This window comes from Brassica rapa, unplaced genomic scaffold (genome assembly GCF_000309985.2).
Source record: "Brassica rapa cultivar Chiifu-401-42 unplaced genomic scaffold, CAAS_Brap_v3.01 Scaffold0367, whole genome shotgun sequence".
NCBI lineage: Eukaryota > Viridiplantae > Streptophyta > Magnoliopsida > Brassicales > Brassicaceae > Brassica > Brassica rapa.
In genome coordinates this window covers 7,501-27,290 of record NW_022610309.1, presented here as the reverse complement: position 1 = coordinate 27,290, position 19,790 = coordinate 7,501, and the positions used below count along the sequence as shown (strand labels likewise).

At 45.7% G+C, this 19,790-nt stretch overlaps 1 long non-coding RNA gene across 1 annotated transcript; it reads left to right on the top strand.

Moving 5' to 3' along the window:
* Positions 1-5,634: 5,634 nt before the first annotated feature.
* Positions 5,635-16,304, top strand: LOC117130225. Its single transcript, XR_004453669.1, has 3 exons — positions 5,635-5,648; positions 11,205-11,207; positions 15,272-16,304. It is a non-coding gene; the product is annotated as an uncharacterized LOC117130225 (long non-coding RNA).
* Positions 16,305-19,790: the final 3,486 nt, after the last annotated feature.

Sequence of the window (19,790 nt, the reverse complement as noted above, 5' to 3'; positions counted from 1 at the left end):
TCCTTGCTGGCCACAATGGAAACAAGTCATCGTGCCGCTTCTACCAGATGGGTTCGGTCGAGGACAGTTTTGAACTCCATGGTCCATGCTGCCACAATGAACACAAGCCCCCTTGGCCTTGCAGCACTCACCAGGATGGTTTCGTCCACATTTGGAACACGCAGGTCGGCCACCAGAGGTCTTCCCTCCGTCCACCTGGTCCCATTTTCTCTTTTTATCATTTGTCTTGTCCAATGGGCCAGACTGTGGCTTAGCCTTAAGCTTAGCTTCTTCAGCCAAGTTAGACTCTAACAAAGCCACCCGTTCCACCTGGCCTTAGGTGTCAGATGAACCTACGGACCTGGACTGACTCGTCCTCCAGCTCTCTTCAAAACGAACCATCTGAGTCGGTTGAACTCCTCTTCCTACTCCCGTACGGTCCTGCAGCCTTGGACCAAATCTAGAAACTTAGCTTCCAGACGATCCCAAGCATCAGCAGGAAATTATTTGCGGTTGAATTCAACTTCAAAGTCCGCAAAACTTGTGAGACTTCCATTGGTGCGCTTGTCCACTACAAGCCACCATTTATGCGCGTCCCTTTCCAGGAAATGAACCGAAATGTCTCGCCTGTAATCCTCTGGACAGCAAGTTGATTGAAAGTTTTGGACCAGCCTACTCCTCCACTCATCTGCCACAACAGGGTCGGTGCTACCTGAAAATTGCTTCATACCCAATCTGGATAGATGTTGAAGCAAACTCATATAGTCAACCTTCTTTTCTGACCTTTCTGGTGGATCGATCTCGATCACCTCAACCGCGCCCCCAGCTGGACCCGTAGCAATATGTGTATTCGTAGCTACATGTGTAGCTTGACCAACTGATGAATTCACTAGTGGAGTGAACAGCTGAGTCATAGCCGCCACTTGGTTACCCATTACTTTCGTAGCCTCTAACAAGTACTCTCGGGACAGTGCTGTGGGCACGTTGGTGGTTCCCTCGGCCCTTTGCTCACGCTGGTCACCATCACGGTTAACATTCGAGGATTCTACTTCCTCATCACTTTCCTTATGTTGCTGACCTTCTGGTTGCGTTCCGTAAGATTGGCCTGATTAGTAGGCAACACATCTCCGGTGTTAGTCGCGGCCGGATCGGTTGGTAACCCGGACAGATTAGTTCCGTCCGCGGCCGCTTGACTAGACTGACCAGCCGTCCTCTTACTCTTTCGGGTATTTCCCAATTTGCTTCTCCCAGCCTAAGGATTCAAACATTGTTCGTACAACATATATATAACATAACCGAGACAATTAATCCCTAGACCTAACCATCAAACCTCACCGTGAGACTGAATCAGCTGGCTGCATGTGTGTGGACTACATACCCAACTATCCTAGAATCAAGCATGCTCTGATACCAACTTGTAACGCCCGAATCTGGCCTCTCGATGAAACTGGACCCGTTTGCTACTTAATCAATTTCTTTGCTTGTTTGATTCATTTTAAGTCTTTCCTTTACTAAGTCATTTTCGAATCTGAGGTTCTAAAACAATTGAACAGATAGCACAGCGGAATATAAATGTGTATAAAATGTATTACTTAGAAACATGAGATCCAATACACAACTTCTTAATTGTTTCATAGACAATCACTAGTTCATCCCTAGCATCATCTAACCACACGTTACACAGCCTCTCACTGACCGAGCCTTCACGGCTCCTTGGCTTGACCAGAACCATCCCTAGTTCCTGAAACCACAACCAGATAAGCATTAATCATAACCGAGAACAGAACTGGTCGATTCTACAATGCTTGGCTTGGTTCCTAGAACACAGATAAACCTCAGACATATACTTATAAAAAGATATGAACCTGCCTACCAAATCCTAAGTCATTCAACCAACCACCCTTGACTTAGAATCAGATAGACAGTGCAGAATAGATAAACAGAACACACGAATAGTCCAGATCGTCCCAAGACCAATCCATCCATCCGGATAGAATCTAGGTGCGACTGGCCTAGTTAAAGTCCGGCTCAATGGCCAACGGACTTCCTTACCTCATCCGGCCTTGGGCCTGGATCCAACAGCCGAGTAAGCCTCACGCCCAATCCGGTTAGGCCAAACGGCCAATAGGACCTTGCGACTCTTACCCTGGCTTAGACGAACCGTGTACTTGTCCCAACGGACAAGACATGGTCTGATCCCTTAAGGAACATACACGACCTGTCTCAACAGACTCCGTTTGGAACATGTACCCCTTCGGTCCTTGGTACCTCTTGGTCCTCGTACCTTTTGATGTTCGTAACCAAGGTTCGTAACCCTTGGTTACTTACATCCTTTGGCAACTCACAACCTTTTGAACTCGTGACCTTTGGTAACTCACAACCCTTGGTAACTCGTGACCTTTGGCTACTCGTGCCTCTTGGGACATGACCAACCGTTTAGCCCAACCGCCAAGTCTATGGTGCGATTCGAACCGACCGTCTAACCAACCAGCATCTAGGTTAGCGGTTTGGTTATGACCGGCCAAGTCTAGGGACGTGTCCCTTGGACTGAACAAACACAACCCTTCGTGTATAATCAGAAAGAAGAGAAAGGACCGGATAGAAACAAGAAGAGGAGGAGCGGTTAGGTCTAATGAACCGACCAGAACCGCGGTGCGATCACAAGGACCATCCGTTTGGTTTGATGCGGCCATAGCCCACCACGTACCTTCTGAACCGTGCCAGGGTTCTCCATGTTCTTCTCCTACTCTCGGGCTCCCATACTTGAACGGAGGTTGCTTCTCAAACGATCAGATCGCCGGAAACCTAACCACCACACAAACGGCCTTGCTTTGGCCGGAAATTCTCTCTCTCTTTCTTTCTCTCTCTCTAAGATTTCTCTGAGTATTTTTGCTCGGGATTGGATGAATGAAATCGACAGAGAGGACCTCCCTATTTATAGAAAACGAGGGGGTAAGTCTTGCCCCACGAACAGGCATGACTGGCTAGCGGATGGGCACAATCGGCCAAGGGTTACACACTCTCGGCCGCATGCGTCCCTTCGCCAATACCGCATGGGTTAGGGTCAGACAAAGGCCCAAGGCCTTACCCAATCCCTCTGGACTTAGCCCATGGCCTTGTCCCAAGCCCCAACGGTCCATGGCCTCATGGCCCGCCACCGGCCCGGACCCGGACCATCGGACCAAAACACAAACAGTCCGTCCAGCTGAGATGAGCTGACTCCCAGCTGCCTCAGCTGAGTGAGCTAGTAGTTCAGCTTGTGGAGCTGACTTAGTAGTTGCCGAGCTGGAGTGAGCTTAAACTAACTCCGTTGAGCTGGTCGAGCTACCTGTTCCATCTGTCCAGCTACCATCTTACTCGTCCTAGCTGACTATCGACTTGTGTAAGGTTAAGTCTAAGTTTCCTTATGTCCATAACCTTCTTATCTGGCCATGGAACGCTTGTCTTGATGTCCTAAGACTGACTTGTAAGTTTCCTCGAACCATGGCCGTCCCAATGATCCTATTAAGGATCCGGGATGTTACAGTCTCATTCTGTCTGAGACAAAGGACACACGTCCTAAACAAAGGGATGCCCCAATGAGAACCGAGGGTCCAAGCCGGAAAAAGGCTCGGTTGTGGTGGTTTAGTATCTCAGGCAAGGAGAACGGTTTAGGAGAGAGGAGGCCGTGTGGTTATGGATACCCAGGGCATAGAGAAAGGTCTGGAGAAGGACTCCAACCCCGTGGTTCAGTAGTGAGATAGGGTCAGTGGGGTAACCACCGACTCATCGGCTAAGAAAACCGGACAGTCCGAACCGCTCTAGCCATGGGCGTTTGGGTTATGTTCTATTCATCTTATTCTTTTCATCTAATTCTTCTTTTACTCCTCCTGTACATTGGTGTGGCCTTGTTGATATTTTGGGATTGGTTATATCCGTGGTTCTGGATGACTAATGCGGTTCCGATTGGATAGGGGCGCGCATGATCTGACTGGCCTCAGGTGATCCGATTGGATAGGGGCCGTTCTGTTCTGTACTGAACGGTTGCAACGCTTCCCTAAACAGTCACAATGGTTCATGACTTGTGTAGGTTAAGGCGTGGTCCTTTGGCCATAGGCCGGACACATGCACGGACTAGAGAGTCCATACGGACGGTTAGGTCAAACGGTGGGAACATCTGAATGGGTGCGAGTTGCCAAGGGCAATGAGTTGCCAAGAGGCACGTGTGTCCAAAGGGTACTAGTTCCCAAAGGGTGTGAGTGCCAAACGGTGCCATTGGTTCAAGGCTTAGGCCGAACCAAGTGGACAGTCCGCGGCTGCATAGTCGAACAGACAGACGGTTAGTTTAACCGGAGTGTTGTGTAGCAAGGTCTGATCGGTTGCAAGGAAATCCAGTTTGGGTTGGATCAGGTAAGAAGGTCCGTAAGCCTTTGGGCCGGACTTATAACTGGCCGATCGCACCTAGATCTTAACAAGACGGTTAGACGGGACTATGTACGATCCGGCTATGGTTGGATGGTTCTAGCCGCAAAGGCTAAGTAGGATATCTTATAATCAACTTTGGGTTGGTGAGTAGGATAGGCGCCATATGCCTTATCTAGGGAGTAGACCCACATGATGACAATGGAAGGCCGGTTATGTTAATACCTGACAAGTAGGCGATGGCTTTTCAAGTCTAGTGGTCGGATCATGTTTCATGACAATGGTCCGATGGCCGAACACTAGTATGGACAGTCACGTTGCTGGAGTAAGAGTATTGATGTGATGCTTCTAGATATCAACCTTGGTGTTGACAGCTTCGAGATTGGCTAAGAGTCATTACCATAGATCCTGAGCCTAAGTGTGTGGCTAGTACTATGTGTCGTAGACCATAGATCCTGAGCCTAAGTGTGATTGTTCAAGGAAGGCCGTGTAAGATCTAATCATGGTTGAGTATGGACGACCTGACCTCTGAATGATGGTTCAAGGTGTCGGTCCTAACCTGATTAATGAATGCATCGGTTGGTATTAACAAATCATATCTGTTGTCTGGGTTAAGTCCCAAGGCCGATCAGGCCAGATGATGACTCATCAGTTCCAAGTCATGTGAGGAAGGTTGGTTGATTGACTTAGGATCTAATGAGCTTTGTCAGTCCAGAAGATGGACTTGGTACTATTGCCTATAAGGTAAAAGGATTTCGGATTGTGCATGAGCCGAGAAAGGCCAGATGCAAACCTTATCCTTTCAAAGACTTCTCAAAGGTTACTTATGTCTGTGGGGATGGTTGGTTAATTGACTAAGTACCTAGGGGAGTTGTTTGATGCAGGAGTCACGATAAGGACCTTAAGTAAGATCATTGAGTGATTGGGGTCCACCTGTCAAGAAAGAGCAATTTGAGTCAATGGAGGACCGATGAGCTAATAAGCTCCATAGATGTGGCAAAGGTATGATCTAGCATTTAATTATGTAGATCTAGATAGAATGGTTTAGGGGAATGGAACCTCAAAATCGTATGGCTTGGTTTGGGTTTAGGATTGACCTTTAAGCTAATTGGTAGTTGAGTAAACTGACCAAGGCTAAGGTGATTCGACCAGACAAGTGTTAGATTGGTTTTAGACCAATGGTTAACTAGAGAATAATCCGCTGCGTATCTGTTGAATGGATTGTTGGGGTCAAAATCAGTCACGACGGAATCAATGCCTGAAAGACCGTATAAATCAGCATGAACGTTTTTACGAAAAAAGTAATCTTCGTAAAGATATCTTGCCAAAGAGCCTTGCGGTAAAATCTTGTTCAAATCTCAATCGAACCACTAAATACTGATTGTCCGAAGGAAACAGACATTTTCGGCCGCGGACAAGCTCGAGTACGGCAATCGGACCACGGACAAGCCAAGCTCGATCGATACGCGGTGACCAAGCATGCACACAGCTCGGTCGCTACGTAGCGACCGACCGTCCATCCCGCTCGGTCGCTACATAGCAAACGAACTCGAGCCAAGCTCGGTCGCTACGTAGCGACCGAGCGTCCGTCCTGCTTGGTCGCTACATAGCGACCGAGCTCGAGCCAAGCTCGGTCGCTACGTAGCGACCGAGCATCCGTCCCGCTCGGTCGCTACGTAGCGACCGAGCTCAGCCAAGCTCGGTCGCTATGTAGCGACCAAGCGTCTGTCCCGCTCGGTCGCTACGTAGCGAACAAGCTCGAGCCAAGCTTGGTCGCTACGTAGCGACCGAGCATCCGTATCACTCGGTCGCTACGTAGCGACTGAGCGTGCGTTCTGTTCGGTCGTTACGTAGCGACCGAACTCTTCCAAAATGTCGATACGACACCAATTCATGCATTCTCGTCTATCCTACGATGCTATCTCCCGAAGATCGTAGCGAACTCAGTTCATGTCTTCCGACCATTCTAAGACATCAATCAAACTTTGCGGTAAAAACCGCGGAAAGTTCATTCTTTATCGAAAGAAGTCGTAATAAACGTTTCGAGTCGGAAGACGGCCCAAAGGAACCTAAGACACGACTCGAGGCCCAACTTACGATTTCTTAACTAAAAGCCCATAAACCGTATGACGGTTTACGCTTGGCGTGCAAGGAAGGATAAAAGTCAAGTTTCCACGGATAAATACGAAATTTTGAGGATAAATACGAAGATCGGAAAAAATGAAATATCTCCATTTTATGCTATGACGGCTTAAGGGCAGAAGAGTAAAAGCGTAAACCGACCTTGGAGCTAGTATATAAGGAGTCCTAGGCGAGAGACATGAAGAAGAACTTTTTAGACTCGGAATTCTCTGCACTTAGAAACTTTAGGCTTTATTCTCGACAAGTTCGAACATTCTATGACAGGCACTCAATTACTAGACGAACTCGCCCAGGCAGTTCGATCTCTTGTCCATCTCTATCAATTGAACTACGTTCGGCTTGATCCTCGAAAGGGGTACGTAGGCAGCCTTTAACAAGGTTCAGTCCGAAATCAATCAAAAACCTTTTCTGTATCTATTTCGTCTTTTGTTATCGAGCTGCGACTCAACTAGGTTTGACCTATTAGGCCGCTAGAACTAAGCAACTCGCTGACAGCCTTTGCGGCCAAAGCTTTCATGATCTCTTGTAATGATCGCAACGCTCTTACGCGGACTCGAAATAAGATCTACTGTTTTCTCTAAACTCGTTTGTTATCTTTTCGTGATTTCCACATATATTTGGTCACTTGTCGTTGGCTCTCGCAGAGATCCGGAACCTCTGGAAAATTAGGGTTTTCCTAGTTTCCTAATTTAAACGGAAATCGACAGTGTGAATTTCGGTTACCACAGTTTGGCGCTAGAAGGAGGGGGGGGGGTTACGGATTACTCTTACTCATGGCCACAAAACGCTTGATCGAAACAATGTCTGGATATATGAAAGACAAACTCGCAGCACTGACTGCTCCTATGGTTAACGCTTACGCAAACGCCGCATTGTTCAACAAAATTGAAAACTTAGTCGCGACCTTCCGCCACAGGAAGAGCACTAAAACATGCCCGCGATTTCTCTTTCTAAACATAAAGGGAAACGATAAATCTTATCAAACCCCGTAAGTTTGGCTCATTACCGAACAAAAGAAATCTCGATGCGTAAGAGTTTTACCAAAACACGTTTTCCTAAAACATTTCGGAAGGATAAAACTTGTTCTCCCAAAAACCGCTGAAAAACCCCTAGGTTAATCGCGGAAAAAGGAAACACAACAAAACGATTACACAGCTCGGTCGCTACATAGCGACCGACCACGCACACTGCTCGGTCGCTACGTTGCGACCGAGCACACACACGGCTCGGTCGCTACCTAGCGACCGAGCACGCACACTGCTCGGTCGCTACGTAGTGACCGAGCACGCACACGCTGCTCGGTTGCCACGTAGCGACCGAGCACACACATGGCTCGGTCGCTACGTAGCGACCGAGCATGCACACGCTACTCGGTCGCTACGTAGCAACCGAGCACACACACTGCTCGGTCGCTACGTAGCGACCGAGCACGCACACGCTGCTCGGTCGCTACGTAGCGCCGAGCACACACACGGCTCGGTCGCTACGTAGCGACCGAGCACACGCACTGCTCGGTCGCTACGTAGCGACCGAGCACGCACACGCTGCTCGGTCGCTACGTAGCGACCAAGCTCAAGCCAACTCTCCACTCGCTACACAGAGACCTGTAAGGCCTCAGAAAGGTCCTCCTTTGGGTTCTCTTTTGAATCCTCATCGAAACGCTTTTCATTTCGTCTCAATCTGAGTTTCCGTTGAGATTTTATCACGAAAACAAGTAGGACTCTTCTTGGCTTGCTTCCACTCGCTACGTAGCGACCTGTCAGACTGTCAGTCGCTACGTAGCGACCTGTAAGGCCTCAGAAAGGTCCTCCTTTGGGTTCTCTTTTGAATCCTCGTCGAAACGCTTTTCGTTTCGTCTCAATCGGAGTTTCCGTCGAGAATTTATGACGAAAACAAGTTGGACTCGTCTCGGCTGCCTTTCACTCGCTATAGCGACCGAGATGACATCCTCACTCGCTATAGCGACCCGCAGGCCTCAAAGGGGTCCTCCTTTACGTTCTCCTTTGAATCCTCATCGATACGCTTTTCGTTTCGTCTCAATCGGAGTTTCCGTCGAGAATTTACGACGAAAACAAGTTGGACTCGTCTCGGCTCCCTTTCACTCGCTATAGCGACCGAGATGACATCCTCACTCGCTATAGCGATCCGTCAGGCCTCAAAGGGGTCCTCCTTTACGTTCTCCTTTGTATCTTCATCAAAACGCTTTTCGTTTTGTCTCAATCGGAGTTTCCGTCGAGAATTTACGACGAAAACAAGTTGGACTCGTCTTGGCTCCCTTCCACTCGCTATAGCGACCGAGATGACATCCTCACTCGCTATAGCGACCTGTCAGGCCTCAAAGGGGTCCTCCTTTTCGTTCTCCTTTGAATCCTCATCGAAACGCTTTTCGTTTCGTCTCAATCGGAGTTTCCGTTGAGATTGTACGACAAAAACAAGTAAAACTCATCTTAAACTCCTTGGCTTGTTCCTGCTCGCCCTACCTCCATCTTTGCGTTCACTTTCGAATCTCGATCGAAACGTCTCTTGTTTCGCTTCGATTGAAGTTACCATTGAGACTTTATGATAAAAAAAAAACGCAAAGACCTGTTTTCTCGCATGGATTCAGATTAATCGTATATAGAACGACAATGGTTAACTTAACACCTTAGCCGCCTTAACTATACGATTACGTTGAACCTTTTTTTTTTTTTGACGTCGTATCTAAGGAGAAGATAACAGTCAAGTTCGGAAAATAAATGTCAAGTTTCAAAGGATAAACACCAATATCGGAAATGGCGAACATACACGAGAAGAGGAAAGTGAAATGAGCAAGCAAAACTGAGAAGAAACAAAACTGCATCTTCGAGAGAACTAAGGTATTTCCGACTTGAAATTTTTGTAATCAGACTTGGAATTTTCGCAGGAAATTACTTTGAGGCTGCCATAGAACTTTAGGGAACGTAAAACCTAGGCGGATAGTCTAGCGAACTAAGTTTTAAGCGATTTTCCTGTCTCGACATATTGTTCCATAATTGTTCATCCAGATCTTGCAAACCGATCTAAACGCTCCGAAAGTCGAGAAACGATCGCCACGCATATCAAGCTCGCTTCCTAAAGAGAGAAAAAGTAAGAGACATGAACGTCATCTTAAAACCGATTCATTTCTGGCAATTTTCTCGGAACCGACATATCCCAAGTCGTCAACTTGGAAACAACCAAATCACAGTCCAAGCGTCGTCTATAAATCGTCCCGAATTATCGATCATTCCAAACATCAGAAGAAGAAACGTACACAACCCTTCAAAGTATCGGTTCAACCGTTTTCTTTCGTAAAAAAAAGGGGGAGTAGGTACGTATACTATACTCGTATACTCCCAAACTTCAAAAACTTCTGCAAATCGTCAAGAATAGGCAAACGACAATCTTAATATTCGTCTAAACGCTAGCAACATATCCAGACGATCATGAACATAATCTCAAAAACCATACATCATTTCTTGTCGCAATCATGCGTACAGAAAACTTGTACCAATATCAAACTGAAACTCGACGATTAGCCAAAGTATTGAAGCCTTTTCCGGCTTCAGAAAGCTAGTTTCGTTTTAAAATTTTTTTTACGAGAAATCTTCAATCACCAAAGCATTTCTTTCAGTTTCCGTTGTACCAAGTAAGTCGCGGAAAAGCATCGAAAACATTTGCGACGAAGAAAACTCGAGAATAGATGTAGCATCGTGCACGTTAAAAGGAGCACTTTCCTCCCGATGGATAGCTAGATCCACCTCTGGTTGACCAATTCGTTCAAGAAACGAATGTGTCATGAGAATCCTCTCAAAAAACCTATGAAAAACGTTCTGCGACTAGATCGTATTGAAATAAACTTCGGTAACACTCCATGAGTAACTCCAAGCAACTTTCACCTAAGATCAAAATCACAGCAGGAACGTTTCTTATAAAACCCGCAGAAACAACGCTACTTTGACATATGTATACATATCAATGATTTACAACCTTCGTATAACCGGTTATATGATATGATAAATTATCGTATAGCCCACAGTTGGAAATCATATGATAAATTTTCCGTAACGAAACTAAGTCCTAACAACCAAACGGTTAACAGAAAATCTAAACTTTTCGAACATTGACCAAGTTCAAGACGCTCCTTCAAGCCCGCAACGTTTTAACCGTAATACACGGCATGTAAGAAAAAATTCGTAACAAAGCTTCTAGAGCTATACGAAACATCCTAAAGAAACCACGAAATAGATCTCGGAAGGCCAACACTTTAAAAAAACACTATGAAGGAAAACGCCTGTTCCCATGGACAAACTTACATGACACCTCAGTCATAATTCCTCGATCGCAAATAAAACTATTAGCATCCAAACAGGAACAACAATTTTGGCTGCGAACATTCGTAGTCAAACCAGAATGTTTCTCAAACGCAGGGCTAAGACTAAACCCTTGCAACATCGCGAAACACCTACAAGCCTGCGAACATTTCAAGCCCGAAACGCGGCATACGAAAGAATAACAAATCTTCAGCATCGCGAGACGTCGCAGACGCCTGAAGATTCGTTCTTCGACGAAATTTCCTTCCTCGATAAAAAGATTTTCTTGGAAGACCAGACAGTCATACGCACTAACATCTTCTCAAAACATATCCTTCGCGAAGACTCGAAACGGTATTTTTTACCATTAAGTTTGTTGCTGATCACAGCAAACTCTCAACGTCCTAAACACACTTAGCCATCTCGTAGAGATGACTCTCGTACATCCGACACAAGGATAATAGCGCTATAAAAGAAATCCGAAATTTTGGTCCAGCACTTCCGATCGCCAAAGAGATGCTCGATTCCAACCATACAAGTCGTATAAGCCGAGAACCTATCGCGGACTTTAAATCGGTATGGAATCAGGATGAAACTGAAAACGGGATACGTAAGTCGAATTAGTCATTGCACCCTCTAAAACCAGGAGTAAACCTAGGTCTTGCCCTAAACCCAGCGCACTGGTCTCTAACATCTCTAGGCATAGTATCAAACACACTGATATGAGATCCCAAAATTTGTCTCTTTGCCATTATTCGAGAATCTTCAGAAATCCCGCAAGTTTACACACTGCGGAAAACTCTCGAAACAGATTACGGATATAGCAGTTCACATTGAGTTAGATTACGAGATGACAACTCGTAGTCCTCCCTCTACACCCATACAAAATGCCATCGGCAGCAATACGCCTTATAATCGCTACATAAAAACTAGACCATAAAGGTCCCACTGGAAAACTAGTCATAAGAACCTTAACTCCAAGACGAACTACGAAAGGCTTGATCCCTTCAACAAGGATACGTAGCCAGCCGTCATAAGGCGCAGCCCCAATCTTATCGCGTTTTCTACTTTTAGGAGAGCGAGAAGATCACTTACCACAGACCTTTTCAACCATTAATTCCGCCTAACTCACCTAACTTGCCTAACTGGCCAAGCCACTCGCTAGAACCTCACGCTAGAAGCTCATGGTTCTAACGAGCTGGGGGGCTAACTGTTGGGGTCAAAATCGGTCACGACGGAATCAATGCCTGAAAGACCGTAAAAATCAGCATGAATGTTTTTACGAAAAAAGTAATCTTCGTAAAGATATCTTTACAAAGAGCCTTGCGGTAAAATCTTGTTCAAATCTCAATCGAACCACTAAATACCGATTGTCCGAAGGAAACAGACATGTATCCAATTCGGCCGCGGACAAGCTCGAGTACGGCAATCAGACCACGGACAAGCCAAGCTCGATCGATACGCGGCGACCAAGCATGCACACAGCTCGGTCGCTACGTAGCGACCGAGCGTGCGTTCTGTTCGGTCGTTACGTAGCGACCGAACTCTTCCAAAACGTCGATACGACACCAATTCATGCATTCTCGTCTATCCTACGATGCTATCTCCCGAAGACCGTAGCGAACTCAGTTCATGTCTTCCGACCATTCTAAGACATCAATCAAACTTTGCGGTAAAAACCGCGGAAAGTTCATTCTTTATCGAAAGAAGTCGTAATAAACGTTTCGAGTCGGAAGACGGCCCAAAGGGACCTAAGACACGACTCGAGGCCCAACTTACGATTTCTTAACTAAAAGCCCATAAACCGTATGACGATTTACGCTTGGCGCGCAAGGAAGGATAAATGTCAAGTTTCCGCGGATAAATACGAAATTTTGAGGATAAATACGAAGATCGGAAAAAATGGAATATCTCCATTTTATGCTATGATGGCTTAAGGGCAGAAGAGTAAAGCGTAAACTGACCTTGGAGCTAGTATATAAGGAGTCCTAGGCGAAAGACATGAAGAAGAACTTTTTAGACTCGGAATTCTCTGCACTTAGAAACTTTAGGCTTTATTCTTGACAAGTTCGAACTTTCTATGACAGGCACTCAATTACTAGACGAACTCGCCCAGGCAGTTCGATCTCTTGTCCATCTCTATCAATTGAACTACGTTCGGCTTGATCCTCAAAAGGGGTATGTAGGCAGCCTTTAACAAGGTTCAGTCCGAAATCAATCAAAAACCTTTTCTGTATCTATTTCGTCTTTTTTATCGAGCTGCGACTAAACTAGGTTTGAGCTATTAGGCCGCTAGAACTAAGCAACTCGCTGACAGCCTTTGCGGCCAAAGCTTTCATGATCTCTTGTAATGATCGCAACGCTCTTACGCGGACTCGAAATAAGATCTACTGTTTTCTCTAAACTTGTTTGTTATCTTTTCGTGATTTCCACATATATTTGGTCACTTGTCGTTGGCTCTCGCAGAGATCCGGGACCTCTGGAAAATTAGGGTTTTCCTAGTTTCCTAATTTAAACGGAAATCGACAGTGTGAATTTCGGTTCCCACATGGATCTAAGCTATTAATGACTAAGAAAGTCTTTAGCTAAGATATAAGTTAGCCGTCGCCTTTAGGCGATATTATAAATAAAAGGGCAAAAATTAAGAGGTTCGGCCAGGAAGTGGACCGAGCGACGTAAGACTTCGACCACGGCCTAGTCGGCTGGATCGGGGTGTTACAAGTTGGTATCAGAGCCAGGTCGATCCTGTTTAGGACAACGCTCTAAGATGTTGGTTTCCAAACTACAATTATTTCTGAAAACTATGATGACTATGAAATCTTAGTTGGGGTGAGCCAATAAAGAGTTGAGGTAAGCTAGGGTATCATGCTTGTGAATGTGGGAGTTCTAAGATGAACCGGCTTAGCTAAGATACATTTTCCAAGGGCAAGATCCTAAAAATCGAAAGGTTGGTCGATCTAGTTATTTAGAAGTAATAGACGGGTTGGAAGGGATGGAAGAAATGCAAAACTTGTTTATGGATTACCTGGACAAGGGAAGTAACATGGACCAGAGAGTGGCATAGGTTGAAATAAACGTGCAGCACTCTACTGAAGTTAAGTGTTATCCCTTGATGGTCGTTCATAATAAGTAAAGCATATGCAATGTTAAATCTGACTCAAAGGAGACACTACATGACCAGTACACGAGTGGACTTGTGATCAGATGTATCAGCTAGGACTCGGTATAAGTCAAGGTAGGTTTCCTTAGATCTAGTTGGATGGAATAAATCAATTCCAATCGGAATCCATCCAAAGAAAGAATGAGGAAACTCAGGGTGTTCATTCCAATCATTGGAAGAACATGATGTTAAGTATCTTAGTATGATGGGGATTGAGGATATTATAATTGCTGTTGTGAATGGTGTGAACATTCGCAATAGTAAGACGATTAGGAGAATGGTATGGGACGTTTTCCAAATGTGTGATCAAACCAAAATCCTACTCATCTAGGTACCCACTGGAAGTGGAAGTATTGAAGTTATTGGCAATGCGTTGAGGGATGTTATGGGACGTCCTTCATGGTATGGTCATGACCAAAGTATTTTCCATAAGATAATGGTATATGATTACAACAAGATGTTGTGAATCAGTCTCAGGTAGTTTATGTTTACGGTTGAGTGGCATGGGAAACAAGGCAGTCCACTAAAGCTTGGTCGCTTAGGGATTTGCAGAAGTCTACCAGGACTCAACAGAAATAAGCATTACGCCTTAAGGATCCATATGGGATCGGATAGGGCTCGACCAGTATGGCGAGTTACCTAGCAGATGGACCAAGGTGGTATGCAATCGAGTCCTGAGATGGACCAGGGTTGGCTTACCTAAACGAGTTCATATCTGCTAGGGCCCTCAAGCAGAAATGCTTGGTCTGGAACCTAAAATTGTCTAGGGGATTCTGATGAGGGGTCTCTGATAGGAACCCTCATGGTCGGTGGGGTAAAAACCCATGTACTTTCCGACGCAGGGGCTACGCATAGGTTTTGTGTGTCCGGGACTGGTCGGAAAGGGTCTGTTCTGTCTGTACGCTGGTGATAATTTTGGGATAGTGAGGGCAGCCGGTGGGAAAGCCAGGAACTCACTAGGTCTCGTGTTGAATATCCCAGTGCAGATCCAGGGAAAGGTCTTCCCTGTGAATCTGGTCTGTGTTCACCTAATGAATCAAGAAAAGATCTTAGGTATGGACTGGTTGGGAAAGTATCGGGCCACTCACGATTGCCATAAGGGTCGTGTGCAATTGGAGTCTGGGTTGTACCCGATACAGTACCAAGGTCTGTGTCCGGCTCATGAGAAGTAGTGGTTTCAGCAGTTCAAGCGATTTGGATGCTGGAACAGGGTTGTTAGCCATTTTGCCTACAATTACATCTACAGAGCCTGACAGTTGCGGTTCTCTGTTAGACCCAGGCGGGGATTCGTTGGTATCTGAGTTCCTAGATGTGTTCTGTTCGCTACAGAGTATCCCCTCTGATAGGTCGGATCCATTTATGATTGAACTGGAACCAATGACAGCACCGCTATCCTAGAGTCCGTTTCTTTGGCTCCGGCCAAGATGGCAGAGCCGAAGTTGACCATGTCCGAGTGAGGACCATGGTCGCAGTACAACCAAGTCGGAGTTTGACCTACGGTTGAGAATGATCAAGTCCAGTAATGGACGAGGATCAGGCCACGACCTACTCGGAGATGGACCTATGGTCGGGGTGAAACGGTCGAGTCCCTGACTGGACCAGGACCGGAATACGATCACGTCCGTAAATCGACTAGGATTGAATTATGACAATGTCCAGTGAAGGACATAAGTCAAGTCTGAGGCGTTTTTAGTCTGGATGGACTAAGATCGCAATGTGGCCAAGCCTGAAAAGGTTGTGGCTGGTTAAGGGGATGATCTAGTACGTTGTGGCTGAGGTCATGAACCTTATTGTCCATGAAAGATAAAAGAACCATAACGATCTGTTAGGACTCGTTGTAGGACGAACAGCCTAAAGATTGTAACGAGTTCCTGAGGAGTTGACTTGTACATCGAGTGGCGTGGGGATTGGCCAAATCTACTAAGGCTCGAGTATGCAGCATGTTCCTAGGGACTGGTTATGATCTAGTCATGGACTATGATCAGAGATAGAATAAAATCTGAAGAAGATGATATTCAAAAGAAAGACATGGACTTGTTGGATACTTGGATCGCAACCTGGAGAGTTCGTCCAATGACACAAGGAATGCATTTGGATGGAATTACAAGTATCACTTGATTGGATGCTTGATGGACCCTCCACTGTGGTCGAAGTAAACAAGTAAGGGTGCCATAAGCAAAACCAGAAAGGACCACTTGATAGGATTTTTGTGGTTAAATCCTTATCAAGTGGGGGAGACTTCTACAACGATGGTCAAAGGAATTTGATCGTCGAAGTGGTCATTTGGTGGTTTTATATCACTCAAATTACCCTAAAGAGTGTTACTCTCATCAAAAGAGGTTCAGATGTAGTACTTAGGGATCAAATCCACAGAGACTCTAGGATTACTCAACAGATTTAAATAATTAGAAATGAAGATAGACTAAAAGGTTTTAATAGTTTTAAAAGCAGTAAATGATAAATCGAAAACAATAGTGATTCAATAGATTGAATTGAAGTGGTTTCAGAATGGGAAAACAGCTAGATTCAGGTAATTCTCAGGTATAAAAAGTATGCACTTAGTTTAGACTAAAGGGTATGATAGTTTTTGAACGAAACAATGATTTAACTGGCTAGGTTATCTTCGCTAGATCTCGGATCTCAACTATCGTATTTTGATCTCGAGAGAGTGTCGATCGATGTGACTCGATGTACATCGACCGATACACCTTTGTAATGATCGAACGACGGAATGATAGCTGCGTGGATCGATGGTTATTCTAGCGAGCTTTGCGAACGGGTTTAACTTGTTATCTAACCTTCTTAGACCAACTGTCGTTGCACCTGAGTTGGTTAGATCACGCAAGTGGGGTCAGGAATTGAGGGGAAACGGTTAGTTGGACTCAATTAATCCTAAGATCTAAAATGAAGGTGATCAATCTCAATTTTAGCATTAAGTTCACAAGCAATGAAAGAACAATCAAAACACCTTTTATATAGTCATATTAGCAGTACATAATTTCAACCATGGTGAGAAACCTAAATCTAACAATTGGTTTACTCAAACATATTCATGAGAGACAAAGTCATGATGGTGTGAAATAAACTCAAATGAAACATAGAACACAAATAGACAGAGTAATAGAAATAAAGGAGTTCAAGATCTTCTCTGTTTTGCGGTCTCAGATCTATCTCTCCAATCCTAAGCTCTCCTAATGGTAGCCAAAATGCTCATTTTTCCAAACTAGGTCTTTTTGCAAGTGTCTGCTAAAAATGATACAAAACCCTAGTCCATATAGCCTAACAGGCGGCTAGGGACTTAAGTTGTAAATAATAGATCTTCTGGGAAATGAAATCTTTTAATTTACGATTTCATTCGTGTGACTGGGCATCGATCGATGCACATGTATGTTTGTCGATCGATGGTAAGTGATTATGATCGACCGATGTTGCTCTTCAAGCGTCGATCGATTTTCCTTGCGTAAAAGCATTCCAAAATGTCCCAAAGGTATCATTTCCTTCCATCAGGTGAATAAACCTGTATTTGCTTTGAAAAGGCTCTAAAACATGATTAATACATCATAAAACCTTTATATACCATGTATAAAAACGGGTGAAAATCATGGTATATCATGGTTCTGAATCAAGCTTGTTTTATTCCCTGCTCAAGACTAGGATAAGTCGGTTGGAAAATTTTGACTTGGGACAAGATATAATCACCACCGGATTTGAGGACGAATCCATTTCAAGTGGGGGAGACTTGTAACATCCCCGATCCTAGATAAGGACCGTCGGGACGGCCATGGTTCGAGGAAACGAACCTGCCGGTCTTAAGACCTTAAGGCTAGCGTTCCATGGCCAAGATAGAAGGTTAAGGACGTCAGGATGCTGAGACTTAACCTTATAAGAGAAAGAAGTCAGCTAGGATAAGCTGTACCGAAACTGGGTGATGCTTACGGGAAGCTCGATCAGCTAGATGTAGCTCGGTCAAGCTCAGCCTAGCTCGTTCCAAGTTAAGTTTGCTCAACCATCTGGACTACTAGTTCACTCAGCTGACGCAGCTGGGAGTCAGCTCATCTCAGCTCGATGGACTGTTTGGGTTTTGGGCCGATGGTCCGGGTCCAGGTCAGTGGCGGGCCAAGAGGTATGGCCAAGTGGTCCATGAGTCGTTGGGCTCTTGTGGGCTGGCCGTGGGCTTGGGGTACCAAGTCTGGGTTTGGGTTGGACGTGCATATAAGGTCTGGAACCTTCCGTTTCCGAACAGGTACGATCTGGACCGTTGATTGTAATCGATGGCCAAGATCTGTCCCAAAAGACGCTTCGAAGGGCTGTGTCCCTTCGCACATGACCTTTGGTTGCCTATATAAAGGATGCACGACCAGATATCAATTCATTCATTCTCATTCAGTCTCATTCTGTCTGAGACAAAGGACACACGTCCTAAACAAAGGAATCCCCCAATAAGAACCGAGGGTCCAAGCCGGAAAAGGCTCGGTTGTTGTGGTTTAGTATCTGCGGCAAAGAGAACGGTTTAGGAGAGAGGAGGCCGTGTGGTTATGGATACCCAAGGCATAGAGAAAGGTCTGGAGAAGGATTCCAACCCCGTGGTTCAGTCAGATAGGGTCAGTGGGGTAACCACCAACTCATCGGCTAAGACAATCCGACAGTCCGAACCGGTCTAGCCATGGGCGTTTGGGTTATGTCCTATTCTTCTTATTCTTTTCTTCTAATTTTTCTTCTATTCCTCCCGTACATTGGCGTGGCCTTTTTGATATGTTGGGATTGGTTATATCCGTGGTTCTGGTTGAGTAATGCGGCCGCGGTCCATAACCGACGAGTTAGGCGCGCACATGATCTGACTGGCCTCTGGTGATCCGATTGGATAGGGGCGGTCCTGTTCATTTCTGAACGGTTGCAACCCTTCCCTAAACAGTCACAATGGTTCATGACTTGTGTAGGTTAAGGCGTGGTCCTTTGGCCACAGGCCGGACACACGCACGGACTAGACAGTCCATACGGACGGTTAGGTCAAACGGTGGGAACATCTGAATGGGTGCGAGTTGCCAAGGGTCATGAGTTACCAAGAGGCACGTGTGTCCAAAGGGTACTAGTTCCCAAAGGGTGTGAGTTCCAAATGGTGCCATTGGTTCAAGGCTTAGGCCGAACCAAGTGGACAGTCCGCGGCTGTATAGTTGAACGGACAGAAGGTTAGTTTAACCGGAGTGTTGTGTAGCAAGGTCTGATCGGTTGCCAGGCAATCCGGTTTGGGCTTGGGCCTTACTCGGTGGTATAGATCCAGGTAAGAAGGTTCGTGAGCCTTTGGGCCGGACTTATAACTGGCCGATCGCACCTAGATCTTAACCAGACGATTAGACGGGACTATGGTTGATCCGGCTATGGTTGGATGGTTCTAGCCGCAAAGGCTAAGTAGGATATCTTACAATCAACTTTGGGTTGGTGAGTAGGATAGGCGCCATATGCCTTATCTAGGGAGTAGACCCACATGATGGCAATGGAAGGCCGGTTATGTCAATACCTGACAAGTAGGCGATGGCTTATGAAGTCTAGTGGTCGGATCATGTTTCATGACGATGGTTCGATGGCCGAACACTAGTATGGATAGTCACGTTGCTGGAGTGAGAGTATTGATGTGATGCTTCTAGATATCAACCTTGGTGTTGACAGCTTCGAGATTGGCTAAGAGCCATGACGAAGTGTGTGGCTAGTACTATGTGTCGTAGACCATAGATACTGGGCCTAAGTGTGATTGTTCAAGGAAGGCCGTGTAAGATTTGATCATGGTTGAGTATGGACGACCT